An 18,378-nucleotide genomic window follows, 5' to 3' on the forward strand; every position below is an offset into this window, starting at 1 on the left:
TTCTTCCTAAGATAAATTCCCTGGAAGAGAGTTAAAGAGATGGGGTATCCAGTGGCCCTTGCTGCGTGCTGTCCACCCTCCTGTGTTCTCTTCTCAATTAATGCCCTGCACTGACTCATCTGTGATGATCCTTCTCCTATACTTCTCACATCCTGTAAATTACCAGGTTTTACCAATAATGTCTCCAATATCTTGAATAAATTTGCCTCTCTTCATTCACATGGCCACTACCTTGGCCCAGGCTAACATCATCTCACTTCTGGATTATTAAAACCACCTCCTACTTCATTCTCCACATTTATGCCCACCTCCTCCCACCAATTATTCACTGGGTGACAGAGCTATCCTCCCAATAGCCTCATCTGATCATGTCATCTACCTGTAAAGGTCCTATCACCCTTAGGATAATCCAAACTTCTTGATATGCTTCCCAGGGCTCTTGTTGATTTGGACCCGCTTACATTACTCAACATTCTTCTCTCTCTCAAATGAAGCATGTCTTTCTCATCTTCATGGACCTCTCTTCTTCTCCCTCCTAGGTATACTGTTGCTCAGCCTTGAGATCTCAGCTTGGCTCTTAGCTCTCTTGAAAACCCACCCCTAACCTCCCAAGTTGTCTTTGATACTTCCTCTCTTCTCTTACTCATGCAACTTTTGTGACTACTTGTTTATTGTGTTTCTACCTCTAGGAGAGGCCCTGTGTTTTACCCTTCTGAATCCCTCCCTATTATCCTAGCACATAGTAGGCCCTTGGTACTTGTTTTTTAAGTTAGTAAATGAGGGATTTATTGATTTCAGGAGAGCTGTACCAATTTACCACCAATGTAATACAGATGTCATTTCACATGCAGCTTGACAGCATTGGGTATTGTTGTTTTAAAAATGTTTTCATTAATTTAGTTGGTCCAAAATGATACCTCCAGATTATTTTAATTTGCATTTGTTCAGCTATTAATAAAAAGTGAATATTTTTTCAAAGAGGGGACCAAAATGTAAGGAAGTATTAACCTCCCTGCTCCACTCACTTGCTCATTTGTTCATTTAGCAAACTTACAAAGTTCCAGATTGTGTGCTAGGTTCTCAGGATTCAGGTTGCCAATGAGACTACCCCTTTCCCACAGGGAAATCATAGTCAAGAGAGGAATTCAGATGTGCAAATAAATGATAGCAAGAAAGAGTAATGGGGGCCATAATAAAGAGATGTGTTGGGGCTTGTTTCAGACTTTCTTATGTTGAGAGCAAAACTTGGCTCCAGGGGTTCTGTTATTTACCCATGAGGATAAAAGGGCCCCATGATGATCCCTCCATTTTCTTCATAGTCTCCCCAACTATCTCACCCTGGGATAAAATTCAGTCTTCTTAGCATGCCCATTGCCCAAGCCCCAAACCTGAACATTATCTTTAATGATGCTTCTCTCTCACCTGGCTGGACATGCTCACTGAACCCCCATTTCACGTTTGACTAGCTTCATATCAGACTCTTAATGAGATGACAGTGCGAAATTGGTGTTTAGCCTCATCTGGGAATGGTGGGAGTGAAGGGATGGGAAGGGGTCAGAAAGGTAGGATGAAACATGATGAAACAAGAGGAGGTAGCAATGTTTCTCTTTGTAAGGAAGACTGTGTAGTGACTGTACAAGGCCCTCCATTGAGAAAAAAGGGAGCAAGTGCGCATACCAACAGCACAACTGTCTGGGATTCTGCTCCTTGGGGACCTAGTTCTAATGAATCTGCTCCTGGTTCTAATGAGGTGTTCTTCAACACACACAGAAGGTTCTCAGTGAGAAGATATCTGTGAGTTTATGCCCTAGGAGATTCAATGTAATCCTTTCTATAAATCAGTTAGCAGAATAGTAAGGTTTTTGAATGATAAGTAATTATATGTGACTGCTAAAGCAGAGGAAGACCTATAAGAACTTTGTAGATGAGGTGGCAGAGAAAAGGATCTTGAAGTGTGGGGTTTGGCAAAATGGAGGGGGGGGGTTGCAGCTCAGGAGGTGGTTACACCACTAGTGGAGGGATGCAGGTAGAGTGAGCCTAGGACTTCAAGGTCCAATGAAGATAAGTTCCTGAGGAGATCTGATGGAGTGTGCACATTGGCAAGAGCTGGTAAGTAGCATTGGAAAGGAAGAATATGCCAGGATTGTAGTCTTCAAACTCAGTAAAGACTTAGGTGTTCTGTGGTAGGACATTGGCTCCATCGAAAAAATTGAGCAGAGACTATAGCAGGCAGCACTGGGTTCAACCCCAAGATACCCTGACTCTGAGTATCTGAAGAAGACATCCCCTCTACCCTTGCCAAAAGGGTAGGAAAAGAAGCCACACTGTCTTGGTCTGTAGTGTGGGCCTAATCTAGTGATTGACTTGTATGGTGTTGGGAAGACTGCCTGGGAACCCCTCTTCCTAGGTAGAGATTTAGCTGCTCAAAATATGACACCCAGTTTGACCACACGTTTGGGGCTGCAACCCAGGTTTCTGTTTTTTGCCAGAAACTCATTATTCACCCCAGATGGGGAGAAGAAATGACTGAATCTGTCAACTCTTCTGTTTACACCCTGGATTTTAATTTTATTAACTACTGTCCTCATTAGAGACACTTAGTGCAACAAAAGCATTTTTTTCAGAGAACAATTGTTTCCCTCTGCAAGAGCAAACATAAACCTTATTCACCAAACTGCCAACTTCATCAGCGAGTATGAGACACACACATGCGTGCACACACAAACACAAACCAAGCATCCTGAGACCTGTATTGTCATTGAGAGTCAAATGCTTTTTGCTCCACCCCTTCCCAAGTTATAGGAAAAACTAAAAAGATAAAAATATAAGGGGCCCCAGAAGAAATTTAGATCTGCCAATATCCCCCATCCCATTCCACCCCCATATGTAGGGCTTTCCTGTGCTCCAGGAAAATAGAAGACTCGTTCAAGACATCTCCCCCTGCCCACCACACATGGCAGAGGGCTGGCAGCCAACACTGCTCTGCTTCCAGCTGATGCTCATGTGACAGACTAGCAGTCCATGCTAGCCAAAAGTTTCAGAGTCCTGGAGTCCTTGTGCACAAATCCTCTTCCCTCTCCCTTCCTTACCCTCCCTCTCCCTCGCTCTCACACAACAAGAAGTAGGAAGGCATATCTGTGTAAGGAGGACTCATCAGAATCTCTAATGAAATACATGGCAGCTGGTGAATTAAAGCATTTGTCTTAGCTCTACCATCCTATAATACCTTATAATCCTGAGAGTCCAGAGTAGGAATTAATTATCATTTTTAAGAACCAAGGGAGCCAGCAGCATAGAGGGGGGAGGGGTGGGGAAGGAGAAGCTATGGATGGTGACAATAAATGCTTGTGAGAAGGGGACAGAGCCATCATTGTTTGTATTTAGAAGCCCCTTTAGGAAGTTTGTAAGCCTGCTTATTTGTATATATGAGTGAGGATGTGAGTGTGCGTGCACATGTGCATACATTTGGGTCAAGTCTTAAGCACTTACTACTGGGCACTTGACAGTATCAGTTAATCAGCACTATCACATCATGATCAATAGTAGCAGTACTACCAGTTGAATGTGTACAGCTACTGAGAGCTTTTATGTGCTCTCCATAGGCTAAGCATTTTTCCCTACCATATCTTTTCTTTTTAAGATTATATTTATTTATTTGAGAGAGAGAGAGAAAAAAAGAGAGGGAGAATGTGCATGAGCTAGGGGAGGGGCAGAGAAGCAGACTCCCTGCTCAGGGACTCGATGCCAGGACTCTGGGATCATAATCCTGAGCCAAAGGTATTCACTTAACCAACTGAGCCACCCAGGTGCCCTTCCTCACCATATCTTAAGATTCATGACTATGTTGTCTATGTAGTTGGTATCATGCTTTTACCAAAGAGAAGATGCTCAGGGAGGTTAAATTATCTTCCCAAAGTCTCCCATAGCTCACAGGTGTCAGAGCCAGTGGTCAGATCCAGGCTGACCTGACCTCAGAACCTCTTCTCCTAACCACCAGGCCAATCTACCTAAATTTATTATATGCCAGGCCCTTTGCTAGGTGCTCAGGTTATAGAATTTAATAAGAATAATTCTTGCCCTTAAGGAAAGGAGCCTGCTGTTGAGGCTAGCTAAGGTTTGCTGCTGTAACAGATAAATCTCCACATCTGAGGGGCTTATTGCAGGGAAGGTTTCTTTCTCCTCCATGTGAGACCCAGGCTACTACCACTCTGTGGCTCTTCATCATCACCATCAGGCTTCTAAGGAACAGGAGGACCAGGGTGTCGTATGCAGAATTTGTATCAGCAGGTCTGGGAGTGGCCAGCAGTCCTTCCCCCTCCTGCTCTGTCCACCCTAACTCAGTCATGCGGCCATGCCTCCCTGCAAGGGAACTGGGAAAAGGAGCCTAGTGTGTCCCCAGGAAGGAGGGAAGAATGAGGTGTATTTGGAAAAGGCTTTTAAGAAGGAGAAATCCCTGCATTTTTTAATGCCATAGGTGCAGAGAAAGATGGGACTGTATGAACAGCTTTGTTTTTATCTCCTTCTCCTCCAGAAGTGGCAAGCTCAGTCTTTAAAAAGATGAAAAGAAAATAAAATGACTCATAATGCTCCCAAGTGCAACACACATGCAGTGAAAAGAACAATGTGGTGGTAGAGGTTTGGGTTCACATCTTGACCCTACCAAGGGAAAACATTTCTTACCCTCCCTGTGCCTCGGCTCCCTCCTTGGTAAAATGGAGATAATAGCACCCCGCCACAGGGGGGCTGCATGAAAATAAGAGGCATGAAGACCATTGGAATGTCTGGCACATCCTGGTGTCATCCCCCTGCCCGTGAAGCAGCAAGAGGCTCTTTCAGAGTCTCTGTAGCTGCTCTCAGCATCCTGTGTTACTTTTAGGGAAGTATATGCTGGATCTTCTTTAAGTTTCTCACGTACTGAGTCACCTGGGTCATCAAATGGCACATGCTTAGAGGCTCACCACACTGAATAACCAACTATTTTCTTTTCTTTTTTTTTAAATTTTCTATTGCCTTTAAAAATATGTAGCTTGGCCCAATTTTTAAAAGTGATCAGGAGAATATTTGTAATTGTATTATTTTACCAGACATTTGTTGAATGATGGCTTACCAGGAGGCAGTGTTCTAAGACCTTTACATGCAGTATCTCTTCTGTCCTCACAACCAGCCCATGGTCTGGGTCCTATTATTATCCCCACTTGGCTATTAGCCAAGAACACTGAGTTTTGGTCTGTCTTGTTCACTGCTCTACTCTCAGTGCCTAAGACCGTGCTTGACGTGCAGCAGACACTCAAAAGTTTGTGAGATGGATGGGTAGCTTTCTCATTTCCAGGAACAATGAGGCTTGGTGAACTTGTGTGACTTGCCCAAAGATACACAGCAGTCAGTATCAGAGCTACATCCAAATCCAGGTCTTTCTGGCTCCACACTACATTCTGAAGAGTAGAAAATGTTAGCCATTGCAGGAATTAAGTGATTCCACAACCCCGCGACACATTTGATTGATCTAAAAACACTTCACTTGATTTCCACGTAAGGGGATTTTGTTTCCTGGAAATGGAGAGGTAGGGAAAATGATGATTGCCACCATGGCCCGAATGGCGACTTTGAATCTGACCAGCAAGATGACTGAGACCACCATCTGGATTTTGTGGGGTTTCCTCTGGGGCTTAGAGGTTCCCAGGATGCTCAGGACTTTCAGGATGACTTTGGCACAGCTCTGCCCTTCTGGAGCCTGTTTCCCCCTCTGTAAAGCAAGCAACTTGGAAGGGGTGATTTCTGAACCCTTATAGCTGGGTATCTTAGGCAAGTAATTTAAAATCTTGGGATCCCCATCTCAGGGCCTGTGAAATAGGCCATGGGGCAAGACTGTTGAAGAAATGGCGTTGTGTATACTCCTGGCACAGAGCAGCTTTTCCATAAATGGGCAGGACTGTTACTATTCCTGTTCTAACCATCTGTAGTCCTTTCCTAAGTTCTTTAGAATATATTGGAGAAACAGCCCCACAACTATATATACTTCCCATTTTCTAAACCTCAGGCTGTCCAGGTGTCTGGAGAGTCACATTTCCCCTTTGGGCCCCCTCTCTATTGGGCTGACCTCCGTTTTCTTTAACTTTGCAACTCTGCTTCTGGGAAGTGCTGAGGAAGGTGGGGGCCCAGTCTTGGTGTGGCCCTGCTGTACTGAATATTCCCTCTGGCTCTTCCCTGCTGGCCTTAGGCAGCCCTCCTATTCTCACCTTCGCACTGAATGGCCTCTGAAAGAAAGTTAGCTTAACCGTGTTTGTTTCTGTCTTTTCTTGTTTTGTCAACATGCCATTGAGAAGGAAATGCAAACCTGAGCCTTGATTAGACATCTCCCTTGGTGCGGATTTACCCTGATTTTCAATTCAGTACATTGGCGTAGGTGCTGGGGCACAGATTTCCTGCCATTGAAAGTTCCTGGAGCCAGGATGGCACTAGGCAGCGTCCTAAAACGGATGTGCACACACAGGTGGTGTTGCCTTTCTGAGGAGAGGTGGAGTGTCTCTCCCTTCCACCCCAGTTTCTCCCACTACTTAGCTACTTAAGAGTGGCACTCCAAACTGAAATGCAGCTAGGAACTTGGCTACTTGCCAAGGATGCAAGGCCATCGTACTCAGCAGGAGGGAGTTCCAGGCTTGGAGGGAGCCTGGATCTGTGTGTGTGCACATGCACGCACACACACAGACTTCCTGGGAGATAGGAACCAGGATTCTAGCCCTGAACCTCATACCAAGCTGTGTGACACTGGATGAGCCATTTAACCTCTCTGAGCTTTATTACCCTATATATGAGTAAAATAAAACTGTGCTGTCCTGACCAAATTTATTCTCCAAACTGCACTTTTTCACATATATATGATCAGTTGTAGTTAAGGGAGTAAGCATTTGAAGTATCAATCTTGACATCCCATTCTGCATGTGGTCTTGGGCATATGATTTAACCTCTCTGGGCTTTAGTTTTTCTGTCTGTAAAATGAGAGTGGTAACAATCTCTGTTTTGTGGAGTTATTGTGAGCATTACATGAAAATGTACAGAAAACACTTAAATTGTCCTTCTCCCCTTCCTTTTTCTTTCTCCTCCTCATTTCCCTCCTTTCCTTCCATCTTTGCCTTCACCTCCTTCTTTTCCTCCTCTCCTCATCTCTCCTCCTCTTCCAACATCATTATCATCATTGCCATTATCTTACCATGAGGTCCAATTCAGTTATGTCCCTGAAAGTGCTGTGTCGTCTATAAAATGTTACAAATACCAAAATAGCTATGATGTTATAGCTAGGCTTACCTTATGTGAAACAATGTCAGTGTGTGTGTGTGTGTGTGTGTGTGTGTGTGTGTGTGTTTTCAACCTTTTACATTTGCTCCCTGGAGGAGTATGGCTATTGGACAGGTCAAATGCTGTGTGTCAAGGCATGTGGTGAGCTAAATGAGTTTGCCTGTGGATAGGGGATCCAGCCGGAGGAGTTGGGCAGCCCAGTAGGGGTGGGGGTGGGGGTTGGCAAGCAGAACACCTCAGTGATGGCTTAAGAAATTTACAAATAAAGCTGAGATTCCTAATGTTTAATTTCAAGTGACTGAACATTAACATTTAATTAACTCCTGACTGCTAAACCAATATTAAATCTCGGCCGAGGCTGGTGGCATCTCTTAAGTATTAGCAGCCAAGAGGCTGGATCCTATCATGGCGACATATAGCAAGATGGAAGCTCACACGTCACATGGGATCCCCTGCACGTGCCTTTAGGCACATATCCATTCTTACCCATCTGGCTCTTGGAAAACCAATAGGAATCACATGCAAACTGATATACCTTGCTTCAAACTCCAGCTCTGTTTTTCCTTACTTGCATATCTATTGGCCAAGCTTCTCAAATTATCTAAACTCAGTTTCTGACTTGGAGAATGGGAAAAGTAATCCCTACCTTGTTGTGTTGTATCTATAGATCAGTGGTAACAGATATGAAACACCTAACAAAAGACCTAACCCATCATTAGGGATTTCATGTTTGTGTATCGCCTAACCCTCCCCCCCCCCACAGATTCATATGCTGAAATCCTAACCTGCAGTGGGAGGTATTAGGAGGTGGGGATTTTAAGAGGCAGTTAGGTCTAGATGAGATGGTGAAGCTGGAGCCTGGATGATGGAATTAGCGTCCCTATAAGAAGAGAAAAGACTAGGGCTCCCTCCTCTCTCTCTGCTCTCTGCAATATGCAGACACAGCAAGAAGATGGCCATCTGCAAACCAGGGAGCATATCCTCACCAGACTCCGGGTCTGGCAGCACCTTGATCTTAAGGCTTCCCAGCTTCCAGAACTGTGAGAAATAACTGTTTGTTGTTGAAGCCACCTAATCTATGGTATTTTTGTTGTAGTAGCACAAATTGATTGAGACAAGATATGATTCTGCTTCAGTTTTATTTCCCTTCTCCCTCCTTCTCACTCACTATGCCCAATTACACTGAGCTTCTCAGTTCCTATTAAGGACCAAGATCTATTCTGCCTTGTCATTTTCAACGTGTTTTCCCCTTAGCCTGGAATTCTTTTACCTCCCCATTCCCTGGCCATTTCTCTTGTAAGCCTCAACACAAATGCCACTTCTCCAAGAAACTTTCTCTGGCATTCTACATAGATCAGTTTCCTCCATTAGATATGTCTGTACCTTCCTCATTACATTTGACTTTAAGCCTGGAAGATACACAGTTCCGTTTTTCCCTTCTGCGTATGTCCAAGGGAAAAACATTTGCTTCCTTTCATTGCCTTCCAAAGCCATTAGAACCTCACAATCTCTCTTGCATCCTCTAATGAGTTAGTTGTTTTGTTTACTCTACTCGTGACAGGTCTGACAACACTTGCCACTTGCATCAATACTCCCCCCTTTTCAAAGACTTTGGCAGTGCAGTTGGTTTTTCACATTTACATAGGGATGAGCAGTGCATTCTAGATGGTCATAGAGGGGTACTGCAGTTTGGCTCAGTTTGTTGAGGGAAAGGTTTTATCTCTGTGAAGGTATGGTTGGGTTTGTGTGAGCTGTTATGGATGGTCATAATCTGCCCATAGGCTGCGGTCAGGAACACTGAACTCCAGCATCATAGGACCCACCAGCATCTGGGACAGGATTCTAAAATACAAAGCTTTGGATCGATAAGCAAGTGAGTACAGCCCACACAGAGTAGATTTCAGGACACGGGAGATACAGACTTGCTGGGGAAAGGTTGCCCCTTTCCCCAAGAATAAAATCAGGGTTGGTTTGATCAATCCAGCATCAGTAACCTCATCAATCCACATTGATTGAGTGTCCACTGCAGACTATGGGTAGATGTGTGATGTAATCACTGGCCTCAAAGGGTAGATGTAATCACTGGCCTCAGAGGGTATCCTATGGGGTCAGATATAAGAAGAGGGGGTGGTGGTGCCACAGATTAAGTTTCAAAGAGGAGCTAGGATGAGGCTAGAGAGGCAGATCCCAGGGGTGAAGCAGGGCTAGCATGTAGTGTCTCCATAGTCTGAAGATCTATTTCCATGTTGTCTTGGACATATTTGGCTTCCAAACCTTTATCTAGATGGCTCCCCAGGGTGGCTCAACTCTGGGTCATCGGGGACCAATTATGAAGCTGTCCTCTTCCCTTATTCACTGCTGAGCACAGCCATACGCTAACGCAGAAAATCCTAAATCCAATTAAGTGTTATTTGCTCGAAATATTTGAAAGAGCCAGCTTGGCCCATCTTCAAATATTTTGTTAGCTAATCAAAGCCAGATTGCGGTCAGAGGCCATATCTAAATTTATTAGGAAAATTAATAGACCATTTAGATTTTATTGGAATTAAGCTAAAATACGATAAGCAGTCACACCAGCAGATAGTCATTAATTATTACACTGACCTGTATGATGGGCTCATAATGAAATATTGACTTCTAGGTAAGTCATGAGGCCTTAGGACAAGCAGGACAAGCTCTAGAAGGGCATCCTCACTCCATCTGCTTGAGGTTAATTAGATGGGACACAATAGAAGAGGCTTTCACTAAAAGCACACCATTTATTCTTTCAGGCAGCATTTATTGTGCATAGCTGTGTGACCTTGGACATGTTGCTTCACTTCTCTGAATCTCCATTTTCTCCTCTGAAAACAGGGATAAATGTGACTATGAGGGTTGATGTGAGAAGTCATGGAAAAGATGATGTCCCTATATATAGATATCCCTAAGATTATGGTTGTCCTTAGTAATTTTGCAAATAAGACAGATTTTCCCCTCAGATAATTTAAACAACTTATGATATAATTGAACCTCCGAGCAATGTTGATTTCTCCCCGTTGTGTGCCACCCACCTGTTAGCTAGGGTCAGAGAAGGCTTTGATGAGAAGGAGGTGTTTGAGCTCCATTTCAAAGGGTGAGAGGGTTTGCTTCCCAAGTGGCCCAGGGAGATGTGGGACTTCCAGGTAGACACAGCATAGGCAAAGGTGTGGGGGCTTGAATAAGCTGGCAAGTCATGGAACTTTACACAGTTCAGCGTTATAAAGCAGAGGCATCTCCTTTAGATTATTATTACAGGACAACAAGAATTGGAAGCTGGGTATTATGCTCCAGGTCACTCACCTTTATGCTTTTCTCCATGAAATGTGCATGTATCAAATATTATTTATGAAGATGACTGTTCTTTTTCCTTTTTTACTTTTGCTGCATGTTCTGTTTTGCCCATTGGAGGCAGAAGGAAAATCTTAAGTTTTGCCAGAGTCAAAATCATGATCAAGGTGTCTGAGCTGTGAGATTTCTCCTGGGTACCTGCTCTGTGTGGGAACGGCATAAACTCCTTCAGAGTCTGTGGGGTGTGGCCTGGAGGTTCAGTCCACTGCCTGCGTCGGACAGGCCTGGATTCAACTTCGGCTCTGCCACTTACTTTCTGTGGGACCTTGGGTGAGCCTCTCTGAACCTCAGATTCTTCATCTGCAAAAGAGGTTTCTGACAGCTATTCCACTGGGCTGTGGACAGGATCATTGAAAAAAAAATCAAACAATATATATATAGCTCTTAGTACAAGCTCTCAGTATATCTACATATTCAACAAATGTTAGTTCCCAGAATAAAATGTGGTATGTTTAATTTTTTTAAATTAATTAAAAAAATAAGTAGGGGGAATGTTGCTATTATGGGTGTTCTATTTCATGTACTAAATATACATCTGGCTTCAGAAAATGAATATGCATTTCTCCAAAGATATATATGCATGTCCCATTTCTTCTATTAAGTATATATGCCTGTTAAATGTATATAATTATATAAATATATAAGCTTAAATATATAGATACATATCCTACTTATACACTGAGAGAAATATATAAGTAGAGAGGGTAGATATAGCAAGCTGTAAGATTCATTGGGTCCTTCCAGAATAAGTGGGATATGTGCTGAGAGCAGGAGCGCTAGACTAACCCCGTGGCGACACATGATGATCTGGTGTGATGAGTCCAATAGTGTGCGGCTTGATTTTGGGTTAGTCAAATGTGCTAGGGGGACTTGATCACAGAGTGCATCCCATTTCTCCTAGATAACAGTGTCCATTATAATAGGCAGTGAACAAAGCAACAGGAAGGGAAAAGTGAAGTGGGGTGGGACATCCTATGACCAGGACTCCAGGGACCAGGGGTGGAGGGAGTGGGAGCTTGTGCCTTTGTGTTGTGAATAAGCTGCCCATTACCCTCAATATGCCCTGGGGCTATGGCCAGGGTGCAGAGAGAGCAGGGAGTAAATAAAGTGGCCATCTGCCCTGGCAAACAGCTTTTGGGAAGTGTGGTAAAACGGGTGTGACTCCAGTGACTCAGGGCTTTATCGTGGCATATTACCTAGTTTCACCATGACTTTGCAGACACATTGAAGGAGGGGGAAAAAAATCAATCTTATTACTACTGCACTATTGTTGTTATAGGGAGGAGTGACCAGGGTTTCTGTTCTCAGTTGAGGCTCCTCGAATAGCAAACAGGGCCACGTGGCAACCCAAGCAAGGAGGACTTCCTGCCGCTGTTGGTTTTGCTGCCTGCTGCTGTCGCATCCCTTTCTGGAAACAAAAGTGTAGACAGGCCTCTTTGCTCGAATGGATTGAAGGGCAAGGGAGGGAAATAGCAGGGGGAAATGAGCTATTGTTGAAAAACACCTTGCCACATGAGGACAAATTGAGGCTACTAGCCTGTTAGATTCAGTATAGAGTCACTGAGAGTCTCTAAGGGGGAGGCATAAATGCATGGGTGAGATGGACAGTGAGGATATTCCCCACGTAAGGGATTGTCTGATCACAGGATTGCTGATTTTGATAAAGACACAAATGAGTTAAAAATAGTCCTGTCCAGAGTGTGGACGGAAGCAGGCCTCCAGGTTCCTGGGCGCATGTGTGACAGAAATGCAGTGGGGCATTTTAATTAGATCCCTTTACCAGAACTCCTGACCTTCTGTGTAGCACATTAATGTATTTTACTAATTATAAATGCAATTAAAAAGTACTGAAATAAAATTAGGCTGATCTATCTAATTTACATTAAGCACTTTCAAATTATGCAGATTTTAAAGTCTCTCTCTCCCTGTCTCTCTTTTTTTCAATTTGGGTTTCAGGGTAAAATTGTCTGCACTAAAACAGCTGGAAAACAACCTTGTAGGAAAACAAATTTCTTTTCTGTGATTATTCTCAGTGTGCGAGTTAATTTTCGAGGCAGTAATATACTTAGCTGGCATCGAGCAGTGACTCATAAAGCAGAAGACATATGCGTCTGGGTGCAGGCATGGGAACAGAGGTCCATGGGGGGATTGAGTGTGGTTTGGTTACTTTGGGGAATGAGGTTGAAAGGCTAACTAGGCAAAAAAAATACTGATGTGATGGCCACTAAACAGTTGAGATTTACAAAGAGTGAGATGTAATGGCAGGCATAATGTGCAGTTGATAGAGATGAGCCATCTGGTGAGTTTATCCAACAACACAGGATTTTTTTCTCTTCTATGCTGATAGGCAAAGAGAGTGATCTAGGTGATGAAATTATTGCCTAGCATTATTAAAAAATCAGGATGTTCAATTTTGCTGGCTATGGAAGTTATGTATGCTGAGCAGCTATATATTAGGTGGGGAAATGGAGCATAAAGCAGAGTGGATGGCTACAGTTGGACACTCTCTCCCCAGTGGCTGGCTATGTATGCTTTTCTGTTGGGGCTAGGAAGAGAACACTGTTCAGCCTGGTTCTGTTGAAGGCTGCGTTGGCCCAAGAGGAGACCTTGACGGGGCCTCTTTACAGATTAAATCTGATCCGCAGGCTCCCTGGAAGCAGAGGTGTAATAAGCTCTTCTCCCGAATTGCATATAAGCTCCTTAAAACGTTCCCAGCATGATGTAACTCCCCTTTGCGTGGTGCACTCAATTTTATTTGCAGCCCAAACTTTGTCCTTTGAGCTCCCTATCAAAAGGAGGCCTAAAATAATCCCCCAAATTGGAGCTGTTGAGCTTGAGCAGGGAGAAGATTTGGAAAGTCCTTTCTCCTCTCCCCCCACGCCCCTTTTTAAAGGAGCCTTTCTACTTGGATCCAGGGAACCAGTCTTGCCTACTCTGACATGGAAGCCAAGGTGAGTGCTGGTTTCTAATCAATCACCTTCCCCCAAAAGATGGATGAATTGTAGGACACTCAGACAGGTGCAGGAGATGAGGCTCCTTGTGTTTGGAGATATCCCACGTTTGCTTCCCACTCCCAGGGAAAGTGATTCTTTGCCCTTCCATATTCCAAGCCTCCACCACCATAAATTCATGCAGCAAGTACTGCTGATGGAGCTACTCGTTAATTCATGCAAAGAAAATATTAAGATCTTTCTGTCCAGGAGGAGCATGTCTAGACTCATGTGGTTGACCAGATGCTAAATTAGAGTTAGATCCTAGGGTCTTTCTCTTCTTCTTTTCTTCCTCCCACCAAAAACCAAGACAAAAAACTTACCCCCACTCTTTCATTCCCATTCCACAATAGCCCCTGGCACCTTGGCATCAAGCAAAACTCCCATCACCCTTTTGGACCCAGGCTTGGTCCTTCTCTGACAAACACAGCTCCAAGGGATCCTTTGTCCTACTTTATCCTGTCACCAGCTGTGGGGCCTTTAGCAAATTTCTGAATATCCCCTAACTTCTGGTTTTGATAACAATACCAGTTTCTCTGTAAGGTTGGAGTATTACAATGACATCATGAACACAAAGCACATGCATCATGCCCAACATTCTTTCTCTCACTTATCAAATGATTATGGAGGGTCTCCCCCATGCCAGGTGCTGCTCAGCCCTGATGTATTGTGGTTAATGAGTGCCCCTCATGCATGCCTCTGCCTTGGATATGGATGGTGGGCATTGATTAAGCACTTGATGAAATGGGGCCGAATTTGTAAAGTGCTAGAATTCTACAAATAGCTGTAGAGCTCCTACTGTATTTAGGACACCAAATTAGGTACAGAAGGGGTATATCAAGTTGAATAGGATGTGTTATTTGCCTCCCTGCTTGCCTCTCCAGGACCTTGTTCCACTATGATTACATTGCTTCAGTTACATGTTTTGAGACTTCAGAAAGGCTTCTTATTTCCTCTCTTGGTCTTCTGCCTCACCTCTTTTAATTTCCACCAGTAATCAAACTTCCATGCTTTTTCATATGCTGCTCCATGCCTGGAATGACTTTGCATAGCCCAACTCATCCAACTCATGCCCTCCCTACTTGTCAAACTCCTGCTCATCCTTAAAAACCCAGCTCAGAGGTTTCCTCTGGAAGGTCCTATTCCCAGCACTTACAGATGATCTGCTGCTGTGTCCATTCTCCCTGGGGTCATATCACCCAAGTACATGTCTGTTTCTCTGTCTAGACTGGGAGCTCCTTGAGGTCAAGGTTCTCTGTCCAATTCATGTTGGTATTCTTCATGACCACTGTATTGTCTGGAATTGTGTAATTGCTCAAATGCCAGTTGAGTGAAGAAATAAATGCATGAATTAATGCATGGTTGGATGAATACATGGAGAGAGAGAAAGAGAGAAACATTTATACATGAATGGATAGATAGATGGATGGACAGACAAATGAATTAATACAAGAGCGCATGTATAGACTTGGTTTAATGGTGGTAATGATGAAGTTTTTGTCTATAATCCAAAAGGGCTTTAATTAGTGAAACACCAAAGCAGAGCTATCCTGTCCATTGGTAAGTTTTGAACCCTGAGGACTGGGTGTCTCCAAGGTATTACCTGAGCTAATAAATCTGAGGAAAAATGAACATGTTCATATGTGCTGTGGACTCCAGATATGAATTGCACTCTACCCAGTCAAGGGGGAGCCTGCCCTCTGTGTGCTGCATTGCCCCTCCTCACCCCTGCTCTGTTCTTCCTTCCTCTCCATGTGTGCTCTTGTAGCCAAGTCCTAATTAATTATGGTGGCCTTTCAGCAAGCTGGGCCTGGACACCAGGGTTTTCTCTGCAGCCACGGCTGCTGCTGCCCTAGCTTCCTGCCAAGCTCACCCCCCCAGACAAACATACTTAGCAGGTGTTTTCCTCACATTAATAATCAGAATTGACACATTCTAAATGAGGGCCTCCTTGTTGTGCAGGGCAGCTCTGATGGATATGTGGGGGAATTGACGGCCCCTGAGAAATGTTTTTGCCATTACCAGCATTTCTCTGACAGGTTTTTAATAGTCCCGCTAAAACTGCAGTATATTGGAAAATTTTGTAGATGAAGTGCAAAGGGCTGCTATGACTTGGAGGCTCTGGGGTGGAAAAATACCTGTTTGGGGAACACTGAGTTCCTGGAATAATGGTGCTCTTAGAAGAAGCTGATCTGGGGCGCCTGGGTGGCTCAGTTGGTTAAGCAACTGCCTTCAGCTCAGGTCATGATCCCAGGGTCCTGGGATTGAGCCCCGCATCGGGCTCCCTGCTCGGCCGGAAGCCTGCTTCTCCCTCTCCCACTCCCCCTGCTTGTGTTCCCTCTCACGCTGTCTCTCTCTCTGTCAATTAAAAAAAAAAAAAAAACTTAAAAAAAAAAAAAAGAAGAAGCTGATCTGGTGTTGGGTTGGGCTGGAAACTGGGGGAGGGGCAATTGGGCCGAGGGTCTCTTAGGAAACGGGGGTGCCAGTAACACTAAGCAGTGACTCCTGGGAATTGGGGGATGAAGCACAACTGAGGCCCTGGAATAGAGCCTAGAGTTAAGTTAAACACTGGGTTGGAGAGGGTCCAACAGGATGAGTTGATTCGTTCGTTTGTTCATTCATTCATTCATTCCATAAGCACTTATTTACCTCCAGCTCATGTGTCACAAATATAAATGAGACTCCCTAAATTCAAAATTCTATTGACTAATTTATGGCCTTGGGCTATTAATGCAGATTTGAAGCCTGAGCCTCATTTCCTTATCTCCAACATGAAGCTAATAATGCCTGTTTTTTAGAATTGTATATGAGGGTTAGAGATCAAATAAATTAGACTCTGTGTGGGTCAGGGTCCCTGCCAGAAGCAGATGACATATACTAATGGGAATATTGAGGTGAGTTTAGTATAGGATTGCTTATCAAAGGGTAGGCAGGGCTAAGGGAACAGAAGGTATAGCACCTTGGGGCTGGCAGCAATGGAAAGCTCTTACCACTCTTCTGCCTCAAGGGGTGGGGGAAGGGGGAGTTCCCAGAACTAAGGAGCTGTAGGAGAGGCTGCCTGATTTGGGCGTGACCTTAAGTAGAGGGTCAAGTCATTGCCAACCTGCATTCCAGTGGAGAGGGAGTCAGGAGAACAAATATTCTGATGCTTTTTTTCTCACTCTCTACCATCTTGGTGATGTCTCCTTTTGGCCAAACTCCACAGAAGAGACCCATAATATGGTCCATAAAGGTCAACCGTCCAAGGCACAGAGCAGGATGGAAAGTGGACCTTGGGGTGACATATGGGGAATATCCATCCACAGCTGAACTCTTAGTGAGTCAGTAAATGGTCATTACTATGGGTATAAGGTGCTAACATCCCCACAGGGGTAAGGGAGTGACTGGTGGTATTATTTCCAACTTTATTATTTGCTAGCAGACCTGCCGCCTCCATTGTCACACATTCTCTCATTTTATCTCATTCTTTATTGACCACCAGAGAGAGGCAAACAAGTGGCCTTTTCCAAGGGTTAAAATCAGGCCCTGAGAATAAAACCAGCTATCCAGAGTTCATTAGGAAATTAGGTCCTTGCCAGGAACTGTAGTCAGTGGGAAAGACAGGATCTGAAAGCTAAACAAACCTGGTGATGCCCCAGGATAAAGCGTTCCTAATTTTTGGAGGTGGCTGCTGGATCCCTGATGCTCTCTGCCTGGCTCACCTGTCTGGAAGCTGAGACCTTGGGACCTTCCTTACTTCTCAGCCCATAGATCCTCTCAAAGGCTCTGTTTAAGCCTCTCAGAGCAAAGCAGTGAGCCTTTCCCACTGGAGGGGCAGGACCCCAAGGAAGAGATAGGATAGCCTGATAGAGAAGTATATTTGCCAGGCCTCAGGCAGAAGCTAGAGTTGCCACACAGCCTCCCCAACAACAGCTAAGCCTGGTGCAGTGTTAAAGTTAGGTACCCAGGGTTTGGTGTGACACGTGTGGGCTCAATTCCTGGCTCTTCCATTCATTTGCTGGGTAATGAGGGCATGGTTACTTAACCTCTCTGAGCCTCCTATCTTTCCCATGAAATGCAGAGAGAGAGAGAGACAGACAGATCCGACCTCGATTAATGTCCCTGGCTTTGGGATGATTGTGGCCACTCACTCCTTTCCCCTTGTTGGGCCCAAGGACCTCAATGGTTTGGAGTTCCAACTACCCAAGCATCTCTCCTAGTATTTCTTTTGCCATTCTGTAGCGTCCTGGGGAGGCCACAGGGCCAGGACCCTTTGTGAGCTGGCTCCCTTCCGGGTCATCTCTAAAACCTGCCTAACTGAGAAAGGTAGAGCTGGGTTTCCAGGCTAATTTCACTTGTTATTAAAATGGATCATTACTGAGCACATTTGCACCACCAGGAAATCAACTGGGTGCAAACCAATTTGCTAATAGGACTCCTTATAGTCTTTTTAAAAAGCTTCCATGTGTAGTTAGCCACAGGAGTATATGAACAGGGATGGAACAAAGCAGGGGAGAGTGCTGTCTGATCAGGGACTGATTCTGGAAATCCTGGCTTCTGAAAGGGAAGGAGTTTGGAGTCTAGAATAGTGCTTCTCAGACTTTAGCAGGAATAGGAATCACCTGGGAATCTTGTTTTAGTGCAGACTGGTTTAGTTGGTCTGGAGTGGGGCTGGAGATTCTGCATTTGTAATAAGTTCCCAGATGATGCCAGTGTTGTTGATCTGGGTCACTCTGAGGAGCTAGACCAC

General features: G+C 44.4%; 1 protein-coding gene across 1 annotated transcript in view; it reads left to right on the top strand.

The window, feature by feature from the left end:
- LOC116627809 overlaps nucleotides 1–18,378 on the top strand; it is a 497,289-nt gene that overhangs the window by 435,160 nt on the left and 43,751 nt on the right. The gene's annotated exons all lie outside the window — the stretch shown is intronic.

This window comes from Phoca vitulina, unplaced genomic scaffold, assembly GCF_004348235.1.
Source record: "Phoca vitulina isolate PV1807 unplaced genomic scaffold, GSC_HSeal_1.0 scaffold102, whole genome shotgun sequence".
NCBI classification, from domain to species: domain Eukaryota; kingdom Metazoa; phylum Chordata; class Mammalia; order Carnivora; family Phocidae; genus Phoca; species Phoca vitulina.